The 20,215-nt window shown below is 33.4% G+C and overlaps 1 non-coding gene across 1 annotated transcript; it reads right to left on the bottom strand.

Annotated features, from left to right (window-relative positions):
* Window positions 1-11,127: 11,127 nt before the first annotated feature.
* LOC141716418 (small nucleolar RNA R71) lies at window positions 11,128-11,234 on the bottom strand. Its single transcript, XR_012573129.1, has one exon. It is a non-coding gene; the product is annotated as a small nucleolar RNA R71 (small nucleolar RNA).
* Window positions 11,235-20,215: the final 8,981 nt, after the last annotated feature.

The following is a 20,215-nucleotide window of genomic DNA, read 5'->3' as shown; positions in this document are numbered from 1 at the left end:
CATTACATAATAACCCCAAATAGGCTTGAGTTGCCACAAAAATATTCATTTCTTCCATTTCGTCGCCTACTTGTTTCATTTAAATATACTGTTAAATTGAATTATGTTTTTTTTATTTTAATAAAATATTATCAGTCTCGCCAATTATTTTTGAAACTGTTGTAAATTTGCGACCGGTCAAAAAGTCAATATACGTTGGTCTTATTTCTGTTTCCATGGTATATTTACTACTGTCTAGTTGTAGGAATAAAGTACATTATTGTTTAAGAAGAATAAACTTTACTATTTAAATTCCAATGACAATCTTTTACTGTAATTGGAGTATTATCAAATCCCCGAATTCCAAACGTGCAAGAATACGGCATTTATAATCATCTTAATTCTGTCACTAAGATTTTAGGAAGGGTGATAGGGAATAACATATAATTTAGCTAATTTAATAAAGAAATTTAAAAAGTTATATTTTTAATTATTCAATCAAAACACGCAAGTGAAAGTCAAAGTGTTATATAAAAAAAAAATTACTAAAATGGATAATTTTTTGAAAAGAACATGTAAAATGTGACATAAAAATCCATTCACATCTTCTCTTGCGGGACAATGTTGTTCGCATAACGTTCAATTCGCCATTAATTCTCATTTTCCTTTTCTCCGGCTCTTACCGATATCTTTTCTTCATGGACAATGTTGTCCGCATAATGTCCAATTCGCCATTAATCCTTCTTCTCCTTTTCTCTGACTCTTAGTGATAGAGAGCTGTAATTATCGGGAGGAATTTCTATAAAACAATGTTGAAAAGTTTTTGTCCGTAAAGGTTGACTCAGTTGGTTAAAGAGGGGATAACTATGTTCTTGGTCACAAGTTCGAATCTCACGGGTAGAGAATTTATGATTATACCTCATGAGTTAGAGCCCGTCGCTTATATGCGATTTATCTTGGTTCACGTGGTTTACAGACTATTATATGAACACGTAGGGTTGACTCGGTGCACACCCGAAAGATAGCGGATGCAGGTTAACTACGATAAAAAAATAGTTTCATTAAAATTTAGCGATTATTGAAGAGTTCATGTTTTATTTTAATAAATATATTAATTTTGAAAATCTGTTAATGTGGTTATAAGTTTTGAATTAGTTAAAGTTTATGAAATTTTGAAATATTTGTAGCACATGTTTATATATTTATTAAATTACAGCCATTGCTTTTATGCTATGCGAGCAGGGAGTTTACTGAAGTTTTTTTTATTTCTGCTTCCATATTATTTAGTACTGTCTAGTTGTAAGAATAACGTACATTATTGTTTAGGAAAAAATAAGTAAATTTTACTATTTAAATTTTGATGACAATCGTTTACCAAGTACGTAATTAGAACTGTTCACGAACCGAGTCGAGCCGAATTTTGACCGAATCGAGTCGAGTTTTATTTTTTTCCTAATGAGCCAAGCTTTCGTATCGAACATAAAATCGTGTTCGAGTTCGAACTTGTTAACTAACGAGCCGAACACGAGTTTGTTCGGGAACAAAAACGAGCCGAACCGAGCCAAATCGAGCTGAGTCATAACCGAGCAGTTCGTTAAAAATTAAAAAAAAATCAACATTTATTGGTCTAACCCAACTGATTTGAGCCCAACCCAATTATTAAAATATCTGTTGGTTGGAATCATAACGTTCATTCACTTTTAGGGTGTGTTTGGTATTGCTGTTATAGACAGCAACAACAGCTTTTCGCTGAAAAACAGCTAAAAAACTGTTTGGTAAAATTTAAAAACTGCTTTTCGGAAAAGTGCTTTTGGCCTAAAAGCTGCTGTTAGAGAAAGCAAGTCCCCCATGCTTTTAGAAAAAGCTGTTTTTCAGCTATTGCGGGAAGCAGATGTTGATTTCACCATCAAACCTTACCAAAAGTATCATTATTTTTAATTTTTTGCATCAACACATATACGTATCAAAAAAATTATCAAACAGTCATCTGATTTTTTACAACAGCACTTTTTTCAGCAGCACTTTTTCTAACAGTACAACAATTTTTAACAACAATCCCAAACAGAGACTTAATCTCTTTTACCCCCTTTCATGTCTTCTAAATCCCTAAATTCCTAATGATTTTGGATAAAGGCGGCTCGATCTTAGTTGGGATTTTGGTGATGTTTTTGGTGGGAAAGTAAGGCTCGGTAATGAGCACTACTCTAGGGGTCAGAAAGCAAGGCTGATTTGTATGTGTGTATTTTTGTCTATAATTTTTATAAAAATATTCTGAAAATATTACATTCTTTTCGAGTTTTAATGAGTCGAGTTGAGTTCGAGCCGAGCCCGAACCGAATATATAAAAACTCGGCTCGAGCTCGTTTTTGTTAATGAACACATTTTCATGTTCAAACTCGAGCTCGAGTTCTTAACGAACCGAGTTTTTACCGAGTCGAGCTCGAACTTGTTCGCGAACAGCTCTATATGTGAACAACCCTATACCTACTTATTATCAAATCACGGAATTCAAAACGTGCAAAAAATAGTTCATTTGCGGGAGATAACGGCACTTTAACGATGTACTCAAATAATTTATCGAATATTCAATTTAAATATAATATAATATAAAACTTTTTTTAATTTATTATCTAACCCTTACAAGCAGTGTTATACAAAAATGATTAATCCCTGGTTAATCCTTAAAAAAATATTTGGCTAATTTAATTTTTAAAATCCGATTAATATTTATAAATTATTTTAAAATTACATATTTCATAATAAATAAGGTAAGTATACTAAATACTATTTAAATATTTAAATATATCCAATTTTTATCCTAATTAATTAATCTGATTTGTCAATTAATTACTAATATGTACATAAATTGATTAGTACCGGTTATCAACGCTTACAAGGGAGCTAATGACTGTGTATTTGCCCGAAGTCCCTGGCTTTTTACCAATTTAATGTTATAAAGTGGGCTTATAGGCCTTTATTACAAATGATTACAATATTTAAAAAATGTCTTCCTGGGCTCTCCAAGTCCGTGGTCCAACATATAATTATCTTAATTTTCTCACTAAAATTTTAGGGAGTGGGGTAAATTGAGTACTATCTAGCTAATTCTTTACCCTTTCATAGTTTTGGCTCATGAGCAAAATTCTCTCTCTATCCCGTTAGTACATATTTTTTTAATTTTTTTTTATCTCTTACTCGGTTACTCCCTCTATTTTTTTATATGAATCTTTAATTTTTATATATAATTTAAATATATTTTAATTGGATAGTTAAAAATATTATTTATAAATTTTATTTATGTTAATAAAAATGCACAAAAAATATTTAATTCACAAAAAAGTTAAAAAAATATATTTCTAACTATTGTGTCAAACATATTTAAATATATGCAAAAGTTAAAGTGTTATGTAAAAATTAGAGGGTTTACTTATCTATCTTTACTTTCATTACAAATTTAAAGATAAGCTTTTAAAAATTATTTCTATAGATTTTTTTCCAAAATTTGACTTTTTAATTTTTTAATATTTGGCTATACTTTCATTTTTTGTAATTAATAATAATATTTGGTAAATAAACTTATTTACCCAACATTTTTTCTGGTAAAATAATTTTTCAAAATGAACATGTAAATTTCATTCCCGACATCATCTCAAAGTTTGGCGCCATATGTAATTATTATGTACTATACAGTATACAGATAAATGTAATACTTAGAGTTAGTCCAACAATATCTTACTAAATGTCTTAAAAATATAATAAAATATTGTGTATTAATAATTTAAGATAAATTAGTTGTATATCAACTATAACAATATGCCTTATATTTGTATCTTATTACAAAAATAATACAGTAATAAATTTGAATTATAATTAGGAGGGAAAGTAAATGACGAGAGGAGAGAGATGTTTAAAAAGGGAAGGAAATAATTTTTTAATTGAAACAAATACCATATATAACACAAAACAAATACTCAAATATCAAACATTCAGATATCTTACATCTTCAAAATAATCTCAAAACACTCTAATCAAATGTCACGAATGTAAATATCACACAAAATCTAATTACTGGTAATGACAAATCTGATCAGTTTCAAAGAATGTCAAATAAATGCATAAAGACGAATTCACATGGAAAAGTGCGAAACATGAAAGTCGTAGGAAATTCAGAGATCTTTTCATAATGGTAAGGTACGTCCAAAACGAATAAGTAACGAATTCAGAAAACAAATAAATGCGGACTGCAGAACAAAATCAGCCTCTAATCAGTTCAGTATTTTACAATTTAAGACATCTGAATTGTGGAATATGGCACCGGAATGTAAAAGAAAAATGCAGATGTCGAAAAGAGATTTCCAGAATGGTATTGCTCATAATTTTTGAAAAAATAATCAATTTACAATGAATTTAGGAAGTTAAGACTTACAAGCAGAACTTAACCCGCCAGATTATAGAAAAGGGAGATTTCAAGATACTTACAAGCATAATTTTAGAAAACTAAAAGAACGAAAAATAAAGATAATCAAATTATATTACCAACGAATTTAGAATCACAACAATACAATAAATAGAGAATTAATTACGAATTTTACAGGAAATCAGATAACTAGAACTGACGCTCAAGAATTCAATTAAGTACAACAAGATTGATAGTATAACGAAAATATCCGTACAAACGAATTAAAATACGAAAATAAAGAGTACAAAAAAGATATCCGTACCTCGAGATCTTAGTAACCGATAATGAAAATCAATAAATTTAGAACCCCAATCACAAGAACCCTAATTTCTTATAACTCCAAATCCAAAATCTTTGATTAAGTTTTGATAATCATCTCTTTCTCCTTGGCATAACTTCTCGTCTCCTCTTTTTTATCTCTTTCACTCTCTCATCTTCTCTCCATCACTTTCTCACTTCACCTCCCTCTTTCATAAAAAAAATAACCCGAGCTCCCTTTTTTTACAAACCCTAGCTCTCCTCTTTTCTTCCTTCTTTCTCTTTTCTCTTAATTAAAATCCTCATCTTTTTTTATATAAAAGCCTTACTATTTTTTAAAACTAATACTCTTAAAACAATATTATGATGATAAGAAAAAAAATAAACTTACACAAACTATCTTAACTACAATACACTGACATTATTAAATAATTAAATCAAATAATCCAACTAAAAATAATTATAAAATATCGGGATGTTAGAGCAAGTCCAACAGTGTCCTAAACTCATGTTCTAAATTAGAATTTGAGGCATTTTTTTATAAATGAGTGCTCCAACAATGTCCTAGTGGTGCCTTAAAACACTAGGACATTCATCAAATGCCTCATTTTTAAGGCATCACTACGCATGCCTTATTTAATTTATATCAATAAAAAATTCCTTTCCCTCTTTTTTACACATCTTTTCTTTCCCTCCAATTGTAATTCAAATATAATATTATACTAATAATAAGGCACCATTATAAGGCATATTGTTGGAGTTAATATGCAAAAATCATGTCTTAAATCATTAGGACATTATATTTTATTATATTTATAAGGCATGTAATACGACATTGTTGGACTTGCTCTTACATGATAAATGTCCTAGTGTTTTAAGGTACCATTAGGACATTGTTGGAGCACCATTTTGTCCAAAATGCCTCAAATTTTAACTTAGGACAAGTTTTTAGGGAACTCTTGGACTTGCTCTTAGGTATAGATCCAAACAAAGGCATACTCACCATATGCCCAGTGGGGGCTATAGCACCTACTGGTCCCCTGAGATTTGTGGGGGTAAAATCTTAATACTCCTAAGAGCAACTCCAACAGAGTGCTTGTGTGTTCCTTAAAAATAATATAAATAAATAGGATCCTAGTTATTTAAGACATTTAGGGTAGGACAACTCCAACAACAATCCCTATTTTGGTTCCTTAATATTATAATAATAATAAATTCAAATCCTATTCATATTTTTTAAATAAGAGAGAGAAAAAGATGAGCGAGAAAGAGGGTGAAAAATAGGGCTTTAATTCGAGTCGAGTCAAGCTGAGTTTGAATTTTTTACAGTCGAGTTCGAGCTTTTTTTATCGATTCGAGTCGAGCTTGAAAATAATCGAGCCTGAATTATGTGTTCGAGCTCGGCTCGGGTAATACACGAGTCGAGTTCGAGCAGTTCGCGAGTTTTCGAACTTAACGAATTTTTTAACGAGTTTTTGAGTTAAACGAGTTTTTAATGAGTTTTCGAGTTTATCGAGTTTTTTCACATATTTTCGAGTTATCGAGTCCTTATCGAGTTTATCGAGCCTACGAGTTTATCGAGTTTTTAACATATTTTTGAGTTATCGGGTTCATATCGAGTTATTCGAGTTTTATTTTTACCTTCGTAAAAATATTTCTTTTTTAAAATTTTGACTTATAATTTAAAAACATTAGTTTTACTATTAATAACAATAAATAAATGTTCAAAATAACATACATGTGTTATGAGATAAATCTAACAACATATTCAAATACATGTATAAACTAGAAAACAAATAACAACACCTTTGTTAGTATAATTTTTCAAATCATCTATTTTATTAAATTTTGTTTAACTCTATTTTCATATTTCTTAAAAATGTACTTATTTTTCTATATTGTATATCCTATATATATGATAAATAAAGTAAAATGATAATTTTATTATTGTCGGGACTCGGGGGAGAAAAGTAATTTTTATCTTTTTTAAAACAAAAGTACGCAACATACATTAAATCATTAATAAATAACAACTATAAAAATAAAATTTTAATTAATAGCAATACATCATAATAAAACTTTTTTTGATGTAATTTATATCATAGTTGTATAATATACTTATTAACTTATCACTAAATTATAAATTTAGATCTAATTAGTTGACATCTCAATTAGAATTTAGACAACTATCAAAAGTATGAATCAAATTTATAATAAAATATCAATATAGTAGTAATACATTATTACTATAAATGACTGTTAGATTTTGAAATAAATGATAACATTTGAATCAAAAATAAAGGAATATTCTATAGATTCATGATTTAAACAAAAAAATAGAAACCCTATATTGAATAGATTATTTGATGTAAAATTCGTAACTGTCCTTTTTATTTTAAAATAAAATATCATACGAAACTTGATAACAATTTTATTTGCTTCAACTCCAACTTGATTCTTTTTTGTTTTACTCTTTCAAATTAATACATTCTTATTTTTCTATAAAATATTAATAATTGATGCAATACAAATCTAATTCAGTTCAAAACAAAATTAGTTTTGAAACAAAATAAATGTTACATGAAAAATTGATAGACTAAAAATGTGACCAGGAATATTTACTTAAAAAACAAAATTAGTTTTGAAACAAAATAAATGTTACATGAAAAATTGATAGACTAAATTTCAGGATTTATGTATCACGATTACAATGTTAAGTTAAGTTTGTTAATCAAATATGGTAGAATCGTAATGAGGTTATGGAAGACATGATTAGTATATTAAGGTTGACCAAAAAAACACCCTTGGGTAGAAAAATGGACAATATATAGGAAGTTATCTAAACTTTGAAGCAACCAATTGAAAAAAAAAATAAATGCAAATATTTTCAAACAAATAAAAGTATGGAAGGGGTCCCTCAAATATACACAAAGTGACAAAGGACTACCAATATCAAAATATATATACATATCCAGAAAAAATTATCAATCATTTAAATAACAAATATAGAAAAACATAAGTCATATTAATAATATAAGTAAAATAAAAAATCATTAATCATGTAAATAACAAATAAAAATAGCATCAAGTTATATTAATGGAAAAAATAAAAATATAGAAAAAATCTAAGTAATATTAATAACATAAGTAATAACATATATAAAAAATAAAAATATTAATAAAATATAAAAAAAATTAACTGAGTTCGAGTTCGAGTCGAGTCGAGTTCGAGTTTATTGAGTCGAGCTCGAGTCGAGTTCAAAAAAACTCGGCTCGACTCGGCTCAAATTTTTAATCGAGCCTAAAATCTTGTTCGAGCTCGAGCTCGATAACGAGTTCGAGTCGAGTCGAGCCGAGTTAATCGAGTCGAGTTCGAGTCGAACTCAAAAAAGCTCAGCTCGAATTACAGCCCTGGTGAAAAAGGAGGGAAATTAATATTTAATTAATGAAAATAAGATAAGGAATGGTTATGCATTTCTCATCTTTAAGAAAGAAAAAGTGGATCTTAAGCTTTTAGGGAATTACTAGGATTCTGTTGGAGTGTCAATTTTGATTCAATCCTTAAAATTTTATGTAAGGATTCATTATAAGTTACCTGTCGGAGTTTCTCTAAGTACATATTTACACAAAGAGGTAGGTACATGTATAATCACACAATTTAATTAAAAAGCATTATATTTTTTTTTAGATAAGCCATATTATATTAATAAAAGCACGCCAAACCACACTTACAAAAGAGAGGACACTGAATAGAAATTAACCCCAAAGAAATATATAAAACACTTAACAACCTAAGAGCAACTCCAAGAGTAGGTTACAATTCTCCTTATAATATATATTATTATATAGGCTCTTAGTTAATTAAGACTCAAATCTACAATTTCATTCCAACAGGTCTCCTCAGTGTTCATAACGTTTTATCTTCTATTGCATATGAATATAATATTATAATATACTATATTGACTGCTGCAGGGACTTCATTGCATCACAATATATTCTAATATAAAACTAAAAGAGGAAAGGAAAGATGCTCCTCAGTGTTGAGAAAGAGTTTAACACTCCTAACATTTTAAGGAAGCTTAAAGAGGCTGTTGGAGATTAGATTTGTCTCAATCTCCTCAAATTATAACAAAAAAAGATGTATAAAGTAGCTGTTGGAGTTGCTCTAACTAGAAGATCAAAGTCATAAATCCAAGTATCGAACTAATACCAAACTAATAGAACTGGATATTTTGGTACTACAGCCCATAGACACCGCTTATAAATCAATTACTTAGTCTTCAGTTATTATTAATTCACGATTTGCTTCACCTTGCGACATCACATTAGAGGTACTGCCCAACTCAAAATTAGTAGTATTCGCCCCATAAACCATTGATGGGCCTGGAAGAGATGATAGATCTTCTGAGACTTTTTATTTTCCTTTGCCTAGCACCTCCACCTGCGTATGAGAACCAATGAAGTCCTGGGAATGATTTTCTCTAATGACAATACCTTGATTTGACTGACCCTGATTAACTACTAGATTGAGCTGATTGTTAAGAGTTAACAGTGTTATTATTATTTTAATAATAATAATAATTAATTTATAGGCTACATATAAATATATCAATTATATTTGCTATTTATTATATTGGGTTAAATTAAGTGATCAAATCAGAAACCCGATTAGATTTAATTTATTGTATGGACCTAATAAGTGGATACCTAATAGAATACCCAATTAAATTATAATAGGATATTTAATTAGGTGGTATATAAAAGGATTATAGTCCCCAAAATAACAAGTACATGTAACAGCTTATCTTTTACCCATCAGAGAGAGCTATTTGAGAAACCCTAAGGAGTACTTGGTTGAGGAAGACAATACTCAAGAATATTATTCAGATTCAGATAACGTTACAATTATAGCCTTATGGATTCATGTACGCTTCCACCTTCGGTTTAATCTCGATAATTAGATATGATGATTACGGTCCTTGTCTCTATTTTAGAGAATTATATGCTTATAGAATTGTTAGATTCTATCAATTGGCATCAGAGCCTTTTCCTATTTATTATTGGGCATAAATTTCGGTATTATTGATAAGTGGATTTTAAATCTACTTGGAACGCTTCATTTCAGGCTTAAGTTGGTATTTTGGACTCAAGTTGCTGGTATTTTTGATGTGCTGTTGTGTTTGTGCATTTCAGGCATTAGTTAAATAAAGAAAGAAGCTTTTCAAAGAAATATGCTGAAAATAGATCAGAATTGGAAGCCTAGGCCATTCTATAGTTGTAGAGAATCTCGTTAGTTTCGTGTGGGCAGTTGAATCGCCTAATTCTGACGAGCAGAACTCAAGATACGGCCAAAAGAAAAATTGTCAGAATTTTTCCAGAATGTCAGCGCTGCCGTGCAAGAACCAGCACGCCCGCGCCGCTAAAAACACTATTCCAGTGCGCCCGCGCCCTGTAGCAGCGCGCCTGCGCCCGGTTTCTGTACCAGAATCCTGATTTTAGTCGAAATTGAAAATTTTTAGAGTCCCGGTCATCCTAGAGCCTATATATATCAATAAAAAGACGTTTTTAACAAGAAGGAGACCTGAGAGAGCAATAAGAAGACCTAGAGAGCACGAGACGGCTATGAAGAAGAAGACTTTTGTTTTCTTTGATTTAGGCGATACTTGGATTCTTGTTTTCGATTTGTCTTTGAACCCTAGTACTCTTATATTGTTTATTATCATGCTTTCATTGGAACCCATGGTGATGATGAGTTCGATTATGAACTAATCGTTATCGTGGGGTTCTAGCGGATTTATTTATGGATTTCTTTGGTTAATTTGTTTCGATACCTTAGTGTGTGGTGATTGTATGATAACCTAAAATTGGTTGTGCTTATTCGTCTTATGTGCGTAGCTCACATATAAGATAGTGTGTTAATCTCTATTGAAGCGAAAGTGAATATAGAGATTTAGAACTTGCCATGCTAGCATAGGTTCATGTATTTGTTATGCATGATTCGTAGGTAATCTTTCCCTATGTAATCACGATAGATAACTTGTTCATTAAACCTTTATGTTGTTAAATTCTATAGACAAATATGGTCTCAACATAATTGGTGTCTATTCAGCTTCTATCTCTTTTGTGGATGTCTGATAGTAGGGTAGTACAACGAAAGTTAGCGTTAATTCGGATGGTGCAGAACTCAGTTCATTTTGGGGATGCTCCAATGAAAGATCCCAATACGCACATTAGGGATTTCATAGAGATCTGCGACACCTTCAGGTTCAATGGTGTTTCTGAAGATGCTATAAAGCTGAGGCTTTTCCCATTCTCTCTGAGGGATAAAGCTAAGTGTTGGTTACATTCTTTACTAGCAGGTTCTATCACCACTTGGGAGGATCTTGCTCAGAAGTTTCTTACTAATTTCTTCCCTATGGCGAAGACAGCTGCAATCAGAAACGCTCTTACTCAATTTGCGCGGCAATCGGGAGAATCTCTATGTGAAGCTTGGGAGCGCTACAAGGAGATGCTTAGGAAGTGTCCTCATCATGAAATTCCTGATGGGATGATCATTAATTGCTTCTATAACGGGTTAGGAGCACAGTCAAGACCCATGCTCGACGCAACATCAGGTGGAACATTATGGGCAAAGAGCTATGAGGAAGCTTATGATCTAATTGAACCGATGGTTGCTAATGAATATCAGTATCCAACCCAGAGATTGCCATAGGGCAAGGTAGCAGGAGTTCTTGAAGTGGATACAACTACGGCTATCACTGCTTAACTAAAGGCATTGTCTATGAAGATCGATTCTCTGGCTAACTATGGTGTTAATCAGATAACCAGTATTTGTGAGCTGTGTGCAGGTTCGCATGCAACGGTGTAATGCGCTATATCTAATGAATCAGCTCAGTTTGTGAGCAACTTTCAGAGATCGCAGCAACCAGTTCCAGACACTTATCATCCTGATAACTGGAATCATCATAACTTCAGCTAGAGCAACAATCAGAATGCGATGCAACAACCATTCTAGCAGTTTAAAACAAGCAATTCAATCCTCCTGGTTTTCAACAATAATTTTCACCAAGACAACTCCAACTTTAACAACAAACTCAAGGAGGTGGGGGTCAATATTCGAATGAAAAATCTGAATTGGAAGAGTTGAGGCTTATGTGCAAAAACCAGGCTCTTATATGCAAAAGCCAGGCTATTTCTCTCAAGACTCTGGAGGACCAAATAAGGCAAATTTCTAATGCCTTATTGAATCGACCACCAGGAACGCTTCCTAGTGATACAAAAGCCAATCCTGGAAAGAGGGAAGTTAAAGAACAGGTGAACGCCATCACCTTGAGGTCTGGAAAGGTCGCAAGCCCCCAAATTCAGCAAGATGATGAGCCTGAAAAATCTCAAGTTTCAGAAAATGCAGTCGTGGCTGAAAAAGTGGTGCAGAAGGATGCCGAGGTGGAATCTAGGAAGAAAATTGTGGAACACACTCCTCATGAGTGTAATACAGGAGAGAAACAGGTCTATCCTCCACCTCCTTTTTGTAAGAGGCTATAGAAGCAGAAGTTGGATAAGCAATTTGCTAAGTTTCTGGAGGTGTTCAAGAAACTTCATATCAACATAACTTTCGTTGAAGCTCTTGAACAGATGCCTAGCTATGCTAAGTTTATGAAGGGTATTCTATCTCGAAAAGTGAAGCTCGATGACTTAGACACCATTTCTCTAACGGAGGAGTGTAGTGTTGTTCTGCAACAAAAGTTATCTCCGAAGTTTAAAGATTCTGGAAGTTTTACTATTCCTTGCACTATTGGAAATTTGTCGTTCGACAAATATTTATGTGATTTGGGAGCTAGCATCAATCTGATGCCTTTGTCTATCTTTAAGAAGTTGGGATTACCTGATCCAAAGCCTACATACATGTCACTGCAACTAGCCGATCGTTCCATCGCTTATCCGCGAGGAATAGTGGAGGATGTCTTGGTTAAGGTGGATAAACTCATCTTCCCTGCTGACTTTGTAATTCTTGATTTTGAGGAAGATAAGAAGATTCCCATCATATTGGGAAGACCATTCTTGGCTACAGGCCGAACTATGATCGATGTGCAAAAAGGAGAGCTTACGATGAAGGTTCATGATCAGAAGGTCACTTTTAATGTGTTCAAGGCAATAAAGTTACCCACAGCTAAAGAGGAGTGCTTTAAAGTAGAGTGGGTCGAATCTGTAGTAAATTCGGAACTTGAGCAATTTCCAAAGTCAGATACCTTAGAGAGATCCTTAATGGGGAAATCAGTTATTGATGATAAAGAAGGAGCAGAGCAACTTCAGGTTTTGAATGCACCTCCGTAGAAGAGGAAGTTGGATATGCCATTCGATTCTCTTGGGTTAGCAGAGCTGAAAATTTCTCAAAAGCGTCGCAACCCGTCTATTGAAGATGCTCCCACACTTGATCTCAACTCACTACCAGATCAATTGAGTTATGCATTCTTAGGTGCACACCTTGACAAGGGGTTGAGATATATTTTTGATGATGAAGAGGGTGGCCGAACGGATCCTCCTGTGCCTATAGAGGGTTTTTCTCCTGTGCAGCAGGCAGTTGATAGGACTGATATTGGTGATGAGCAGTACAGGCGATTGACTAGCATATGGAGGCCATGCATGACATTCACCATCATTTTGCTGCGGATTTGACACACGCTCTCAGTACTGTTTCCCGAGACACTAGTGTCGAGGTTGATTGGCCACCTGATCCTCCACCCGAAAAGGGTGATCTTTCTGATGACTAGGTGTAACGACCGAGAAATTACGTTTGTATTATATCATAATAAAGATAAATTGTGTGTATTATTATGTGATTAACTGTGTTGAGTCATTAAACCCTAATCGTTATATGCTACGTGTTGTCTGTTATGATCCGAATGTGTTTTGGATATTTATTGAATGTTTTATCGCAAGTTATATATCTTATATCAAAACCCGTACAGCTCAAACAGTGTTTTAAAAGCCCGTATTTCAAATAAAATTATTGGTCCTATTTTACCAAAAATGCCCTATACCATATCGCTATTTTGAACCCCTAGACGTTTTACAAATTGACCTTTTTCGCGAAAAACGACTTTTTCGGACCCCTTCGGGTACCAAAAACCCCACAAAAATCACATTTTTATTTTTATATGATCATGAAATTATCATATATCATTTTTCTTTGTATTTTTGTATTTTTCACAATTTTTGGGAATTTTTAGTATTTATTTTGTATTTATTGGATATTTAAAAATTCATTATTAATACCCAAAAATTATAAAAATTGGGGCCAAATATTTTTATTAGGAGTGTAATTAGACCCTTAATTTTACTTAGGGATATTATTTTCATAAATATAAATACACGATTTATTAGTAATTAAATCAGTTAATTATTCAGAAAAATCAGAAAATAAAAAGAAAAAGAAAAAGAAATTAGGGTTAGGGTTTTGTGAAGAACAGAGCAGGAGGATCAAAGGCAATTTTCATCGTGATTCCGGAGTCCAAATCGTTAGTGTAAGTATCCGTTTTGAAGCCCAAGAATCGTAGTTTTTGATTATGTAATTAGTTTTAATGTTTGATTATCTGATTTTACTTTCATATTTTCGGGTTTTAATCGCGAATTCGGGTTTGAATTTCTGTTGATTGTTTAATGATTTCGTTGCCATGAGGTTGTAGATCGTCGAATAGGGAGTAGTTTGGTACCGGATTCGTGGTGTTTGGCTTTGGTTTTGGGTTCGTCGGAAAAACGGCGACGCCGCCGTTGTTCTTCGTCTCCAGCGGTGTTCGACGAGGAAGGAGGACGGGGAAAGGCCAGGAAGCAGAAGGGGAGATGTCGTTGTGTTGTTATGCTTCGAGAAGAACCTGGAATCGAGCGTTTGGTTCGCCGGAAAATCTCCGCCGGCGTCGGATTCTGGGAATGCGGGCGGTGTTCTTCCCGACCCGATCGGGTCGGGGACGACCCGGTTTGCAACCCGGTTTCGACCCGGTTTCAATTCTAAAAACCCTAAATCCTGTTATGTTTTTGTGTTTCTAAATAAATTAATTATTTATTTATATTTTAGTAAGTAAAAATCAGTTTTAATAATTCTAATAATTAATTAAAAATTAGTTTTATATTATGAAAAATAGTATTTATAATTTCTGAATTATTTTATTTAATTATAAATTTGAATTTATTTATTTATTTAATTATTTAATAATTTATCTAATTATTTATTAATTATCTAATTAATTAATAATTGGGTAATTAATTAATAATTAGGTAATTAATTAGTGAATAAAGATTAGAAATAATTAAGTGAGGTAATTAATAATCTAATAATTAGTTAATAGTACGAATAATGATTCGATAATTAGAATTATTATTGGAGCGTTAGTTATTCGAATAATATTGTAATAATTATTCGTACCGTATAAATAGTTATCGGTAATTATCTGTTTAGCGAATCGTACGAGTTTTAATAATAATAGAATAATTCGATAATTAGGCGAGAATTGCGAGTAGCTCATAATTATACGAGTGATTAATCGTTAAGTGATTTATAATTCGAGTAATTCGTAGTTATTTGATAAATAACGTATCAGTTAATTGTATCGATTGATTATTTGTAAATAATCGATCTGATCGGGTAAGCGTTAATTATTAGTAAATTAGTGTAGTAAATTATAATTAATCCTAATAATTAGGGATTAATTATTTTAAAATGCAATATTTTATTAAATAATTATCTAAAAATATAATTAAGGATTATTTAATTATAATTAATTATTTATAATTAGTTATTAATTAATTAAATCTTGTTTAATTCATAATAATTAAACCGTTAGTCCGATTTGAGCAAAACGAAGACCCCTAGACTCAGAAAAATGAGACGAATCCAATAAAAATAATTGTGAGTCATAAATTCTCCCGGAAGAGAGTGATCTTGTGATAATTAATAGTTCGTAGGCCCTAATAGGGGTATAACTGAGTTGAATAAATCCCGAAAAATTATAATAAAATCAGATACGACTAGTAATGTAGGTATAAGCCCAGAATTGATTCTAAAAATAATTATAAATCTAAAAATTAATTATGTGCCTTACGTGCTACGTGCTTTATGTGATTATGTGAATAGATGTGTTGTATAAATGTATATATATATATGCGAGTCAGATAGAAACGCATGGGTAGACTGATAAGGTTGCGTGATATCAATTCAAGATACGCGTATATAGTAAATTATCTAAACGCCTATCTTTCCATGATTTGTTCAGTGTTAGCAAGGCAAAGCAAGCTAGGGTCAGAAGACAGTGAGTTAAACCAGGTTAAGTACGCGCAAGGCAAGTTTTTCCCCTATTCTAAATTCAGAATAGTGATTTATATTTCTTTTCTATCGTATCAATTCTCTTTGATAATCATTGTTCATATACACTGTTATCCATTTATTATTACTTGTTCCAGTTTCATTTCAATTCTTGATTTACCCAATTTATTGAATTCCCTGTTCATATTTCAATTCTTTTACCCTACATATACTCTGGTATATCTTGGTGTTGGGATATATCAATAGCATACCGATTGTTCCGGATGCTCAGCCTTGGACTGGATGGTTACTATAAAGGCTGGGTTTTTCCCAGACCATTAATTAATAGGCCATAGTTGCCTGAGTACTCCTTATGTTGGTTGGGTCTATGCAGTTGGGTATAGATCCGCACTATATTCTGACTGATCAGCAGATTATAGTACATATGTTGGTTCTTGTTTCCAGTCTTGTTCATTTGGCACTCGCCATCATTGGCAAATTATTATCATATACAGATACAGATAGTTGTTCAAACCAGCAGCTTATTGGTTCATTTATTTCTCTCTCTTTATAATATATATATATATATATTGTTGCAGGCTTGTTGAGCAATTTTGGCTCATTTCTTTTATTGTCACTCCTATTGTTTTACAGTTAAGGTAGAGAATGAAACCCATCAGGACCCGCATAGTCAAGAAGCGAGTCAAGCAGCGGGACCCTCTTATACCAAGAGTGTTCCTTCCTATTCTCGAAGAGAGTTTTGAATTGCCAGATCAGGTGTAGCAGGATAAGTAGTAATGTTGGGTTGAATAAAAGTTTTGTGTAGTTTGAATAAAAGATTGTGTAGTGAAACTGTAGATAGAATAAAGTTTGTAATAAAGAGAGTTATTGAGACAGGTTTTATTTAGTTGGGTTTGTAATAAAGTGTAGTGCATGATTCTTGTTTTCAAACTCAACCCTTAAAAGATCCTGAGTAGTGATAGTTCGGGGTAATTATTATATTTATATTCCGCTTGTGCAGGTATAGTTGGTAATTGTTGTTAATAATGCCCCAAATCTATATCCCGGATTTGGAGGGTGTTATAGTTGGCATCAGAGCTTAGGTTTGAGCTTTGAAAACAAGAACGTTAGGGCTAAGATAAGATAGGAAAATGAGATAGGATGAGATTAAGAATGTTAGGATTGTTTGTCTATGTGATTAGAAGTTATGAGTTTAGGATTGTGATTTGATTGTTTTTGTGTTATTATTTTTATGTATATTAGATGGCTTCTTTATCATCGTCTACGGAGAGGACCGAGACAGATCCCGTGGATGCACCGGTAGTAGCCCCAGTGTCAGAGCAGATCTTACCTCCATTGCCACCTGAGCCAGCACCAGAGATACCACTTTCCCCAGAGGTACCAGGTTTTGCAGATTATTTTCCATATTTTGAGCCAGAGATACCAGATTTTCCACCATTAGAGTTCCCGAGGTTCGATATTCCTGATATGGTTGATCTTCTGCAGTGGGAGGATTTAGAGCCTCAGATTCCTATGCCACCAGTCGAGATTCCAGAGTTGCCACATATGGAGCCAGAGGCAGAGCCGCCAGTCTATGCGCCTATGGAGCAGCCTGTCTTATTTCCTGCCCCATTAGCCATTTATGCACCTGTTCCAGGAGTTTATCAGTTTCCTCAGCCGGAGTTTATAGATGAGATCATGGTAGATGGACCATTACCTTCTCGAGTTTCCAGCACTGATCTTCATGAGCATCATACAGTGACTTACCAGCGCTTTCAGGCAGAGAGGGAGGAGAGGATTAGATGGCAGAACCAGTGTAGAGAGATCCTTGGATTGTATGAGACGCAGACAGATGGTCCTGTTAGAGCATTACGACCAGATTATATACTGAGAGAGAGACTACATCAGATTCGTCAGAATAGTTTTCAGCAGCTTACTGATTTGAGACAGCAGGATCTTAGCGCGGAGACAGCATATCGCAGAGCATTAGGACTTACCGAGGCAGTGCTAGAGGCATTGCAGGAGGAGTTGAGCCACGTACCACCAGGATTTTGAGATTAGCAGATCGATGAGTGTTGTATTATGTATATTTTGTAGATAGAGGCAATATAGTATTGTATGAGTGTAGCTACTGACTCTGACTGATAGTAGTAGCAGTACGACTGTTATATCATAGGTTTTTGTATCAAGCATTGACACCTGTAGCTGGTGTTCTACCTATATATATATATGAGATAATCTTTTGCACGTTTTCTTTATTTTATTCCCAGTCATTTAAGCATTTATATTTATTTCAGTACCATTGCATATTTACAAATGTAGTTTTATTCACGATCATGTTGTAAAAAAAAAAATTATTAATTAAATTTAAAATATATCATACTGTTTTATCTATTCAGTTATTTAATAAGTTATTTTATTTTCTCAAATCGACTGTTTTAATATATGTTTAATATACTGTTATTAAATAAGATCCATTATTTATTTACCAGAAAAATGGCCCCTAAGAGAAAAGCGCAGCCCGACTCATCGAATGGAAACACCGATGGCCAAAACAATAATAAACAGATGGATCAGATGTTTAATCTTATGCAACAGCAGATGTTGATGATGCAATAACAAATGCAGCAGCAGCAACAGCAGTTCCAGCAACAGATGTTACAGCAAGCCGCTCATCCAAGACATCAAATACCACCAGCAGCACCTACGACTACTTTCAAGCAATTTCAGTCGGTGAAGCCACCGGAATTTATGGGTTCCACAGATCCCACAAAAGCGAGAGCTTGGCTGAAAGAGATGGAAAAGGCTTTTTCGTTGATAAAGGTTGAGGAAGAGCAGAAGACAGATTTCGCTAGCTATTTTCTAAAAGGCGAAGCTAATTACTGGTGGGAATCAAAGAAAGCTTTGGAAGAAGGTGTGGTGACCTGGAACAGATTCACTAATCTTTTCTTGGAGAAATATTTTCCTCGTTTTATGAAGAACCAGATGGAGATCAAGTTCCTAGAGCTGAAACAAGACAACTTATCGGTTGCGGATTATAAGACCAAGTTTACTGAATTGGCAAGGTTTGTTCCAGAGCAGGTGGATACAGACGAGAAGCGGGCCAAGAGATTTCAGCAAGGACTGAAACCATGGATTCGTAGCAGGGTAGCTGTGTTTGAATTGACAACTTATATGGCTGTTGTTCAGAAGGCTATGATTATTGAAGGAGAAAGCGAAGCAGCTCAGAAAGAGAAAGGACCAGGGAATTTTCAGAATCGTTTCAACAAAAGGCCGGGATTTCAAGCTCGGGGAAAAGTAAATTTCAAAAGGCCAGAGCAGAACAATCAGAGGATGGGAAATCGACTTCCAGCCCCAATTCAGCAGAGACTTATCCGACCGCTTATACCTGACTGCAGAACGTGTGGTAGAAAGCATACAGGAGTTTGCAACAAGCTAAATGTTACGTGTTTCAAGTGCAAGCAAAGGGGACACTATTCTGGAGAATGTCCAATGGGAAAGGCAGAAGTTACTTGTTTCCAATGTGGGAGAAAAGGACATATCGCCAAAGACTGCAGAGGAATTGCAATGGCTGCCAGTATTCCAAGAATTTTAGCATTACCTCCACCTCCACTACCACAGCAAAATCAGCCCAGAGCAAGGACTTTCAACATGTCAATGAAGGAAGCGGTACAGAGTCCGAATGTGGTTGCAGGTACACTCCCTGTAAATTCTGTAAATGCTTTGGTATTGATTGATTCAGGAGCTACTAGATCTTTTATTTCTGAAGCTTTTATCTCTAAGATAGATTGTGAGATTCAGTGGTTGGATGAAGTGTTAGTCATAAAATTAGCGAATAATGATCAGATTGCAGTAGATCGAGTATGTCCGAGCTGTGATATTGAGATAGGGAGATGTCATTTTTCAGTTGATTTGATACCTTTTAGGTTAGGGGAATTTGATATTATTTTAGGAATGGATTGGCTGTCTAGTAATAATGCTCAAATTGATTGTGCGAATAAGAGAGTGAAATTGCAAACTGAAGAAAATGAAACGGTAATATTTAAAGGTGAGAAGCAAAAGCAGAAATTCCTATCAATAATGCAGACGAGAAGATTTCTACGTCAAGGATGTCAAGCTTATTTAGCCTATGTACGGGATGTTGAAAAGGGAAATTTGAAGATTGAAGATATTCCTGTAGTTTGTGAATTTCTTGATGTTTTTCCAGACGAATTACCAGGACTTC

The sequence above is a fragment of the Apium graveolens genome, chromosome 3 (assembly GCF_009905375.1).
Source record: "Apium graveolens cultivar Ventura chromosome 3, ASM990537v1, whole genome shotgun sequence".
Lineage (NCBI taxonomy): Eukaryota > Viridiplantae > Streptophyta > Magnoliopsida > Apiales > Apiaceae > Apium > Apium graveolens.
The sequence above is the reverse complement of the archived record's forward strand: the minus strand, read 5'-3'. Positions and strand labels throughout refer to the sequence as shown.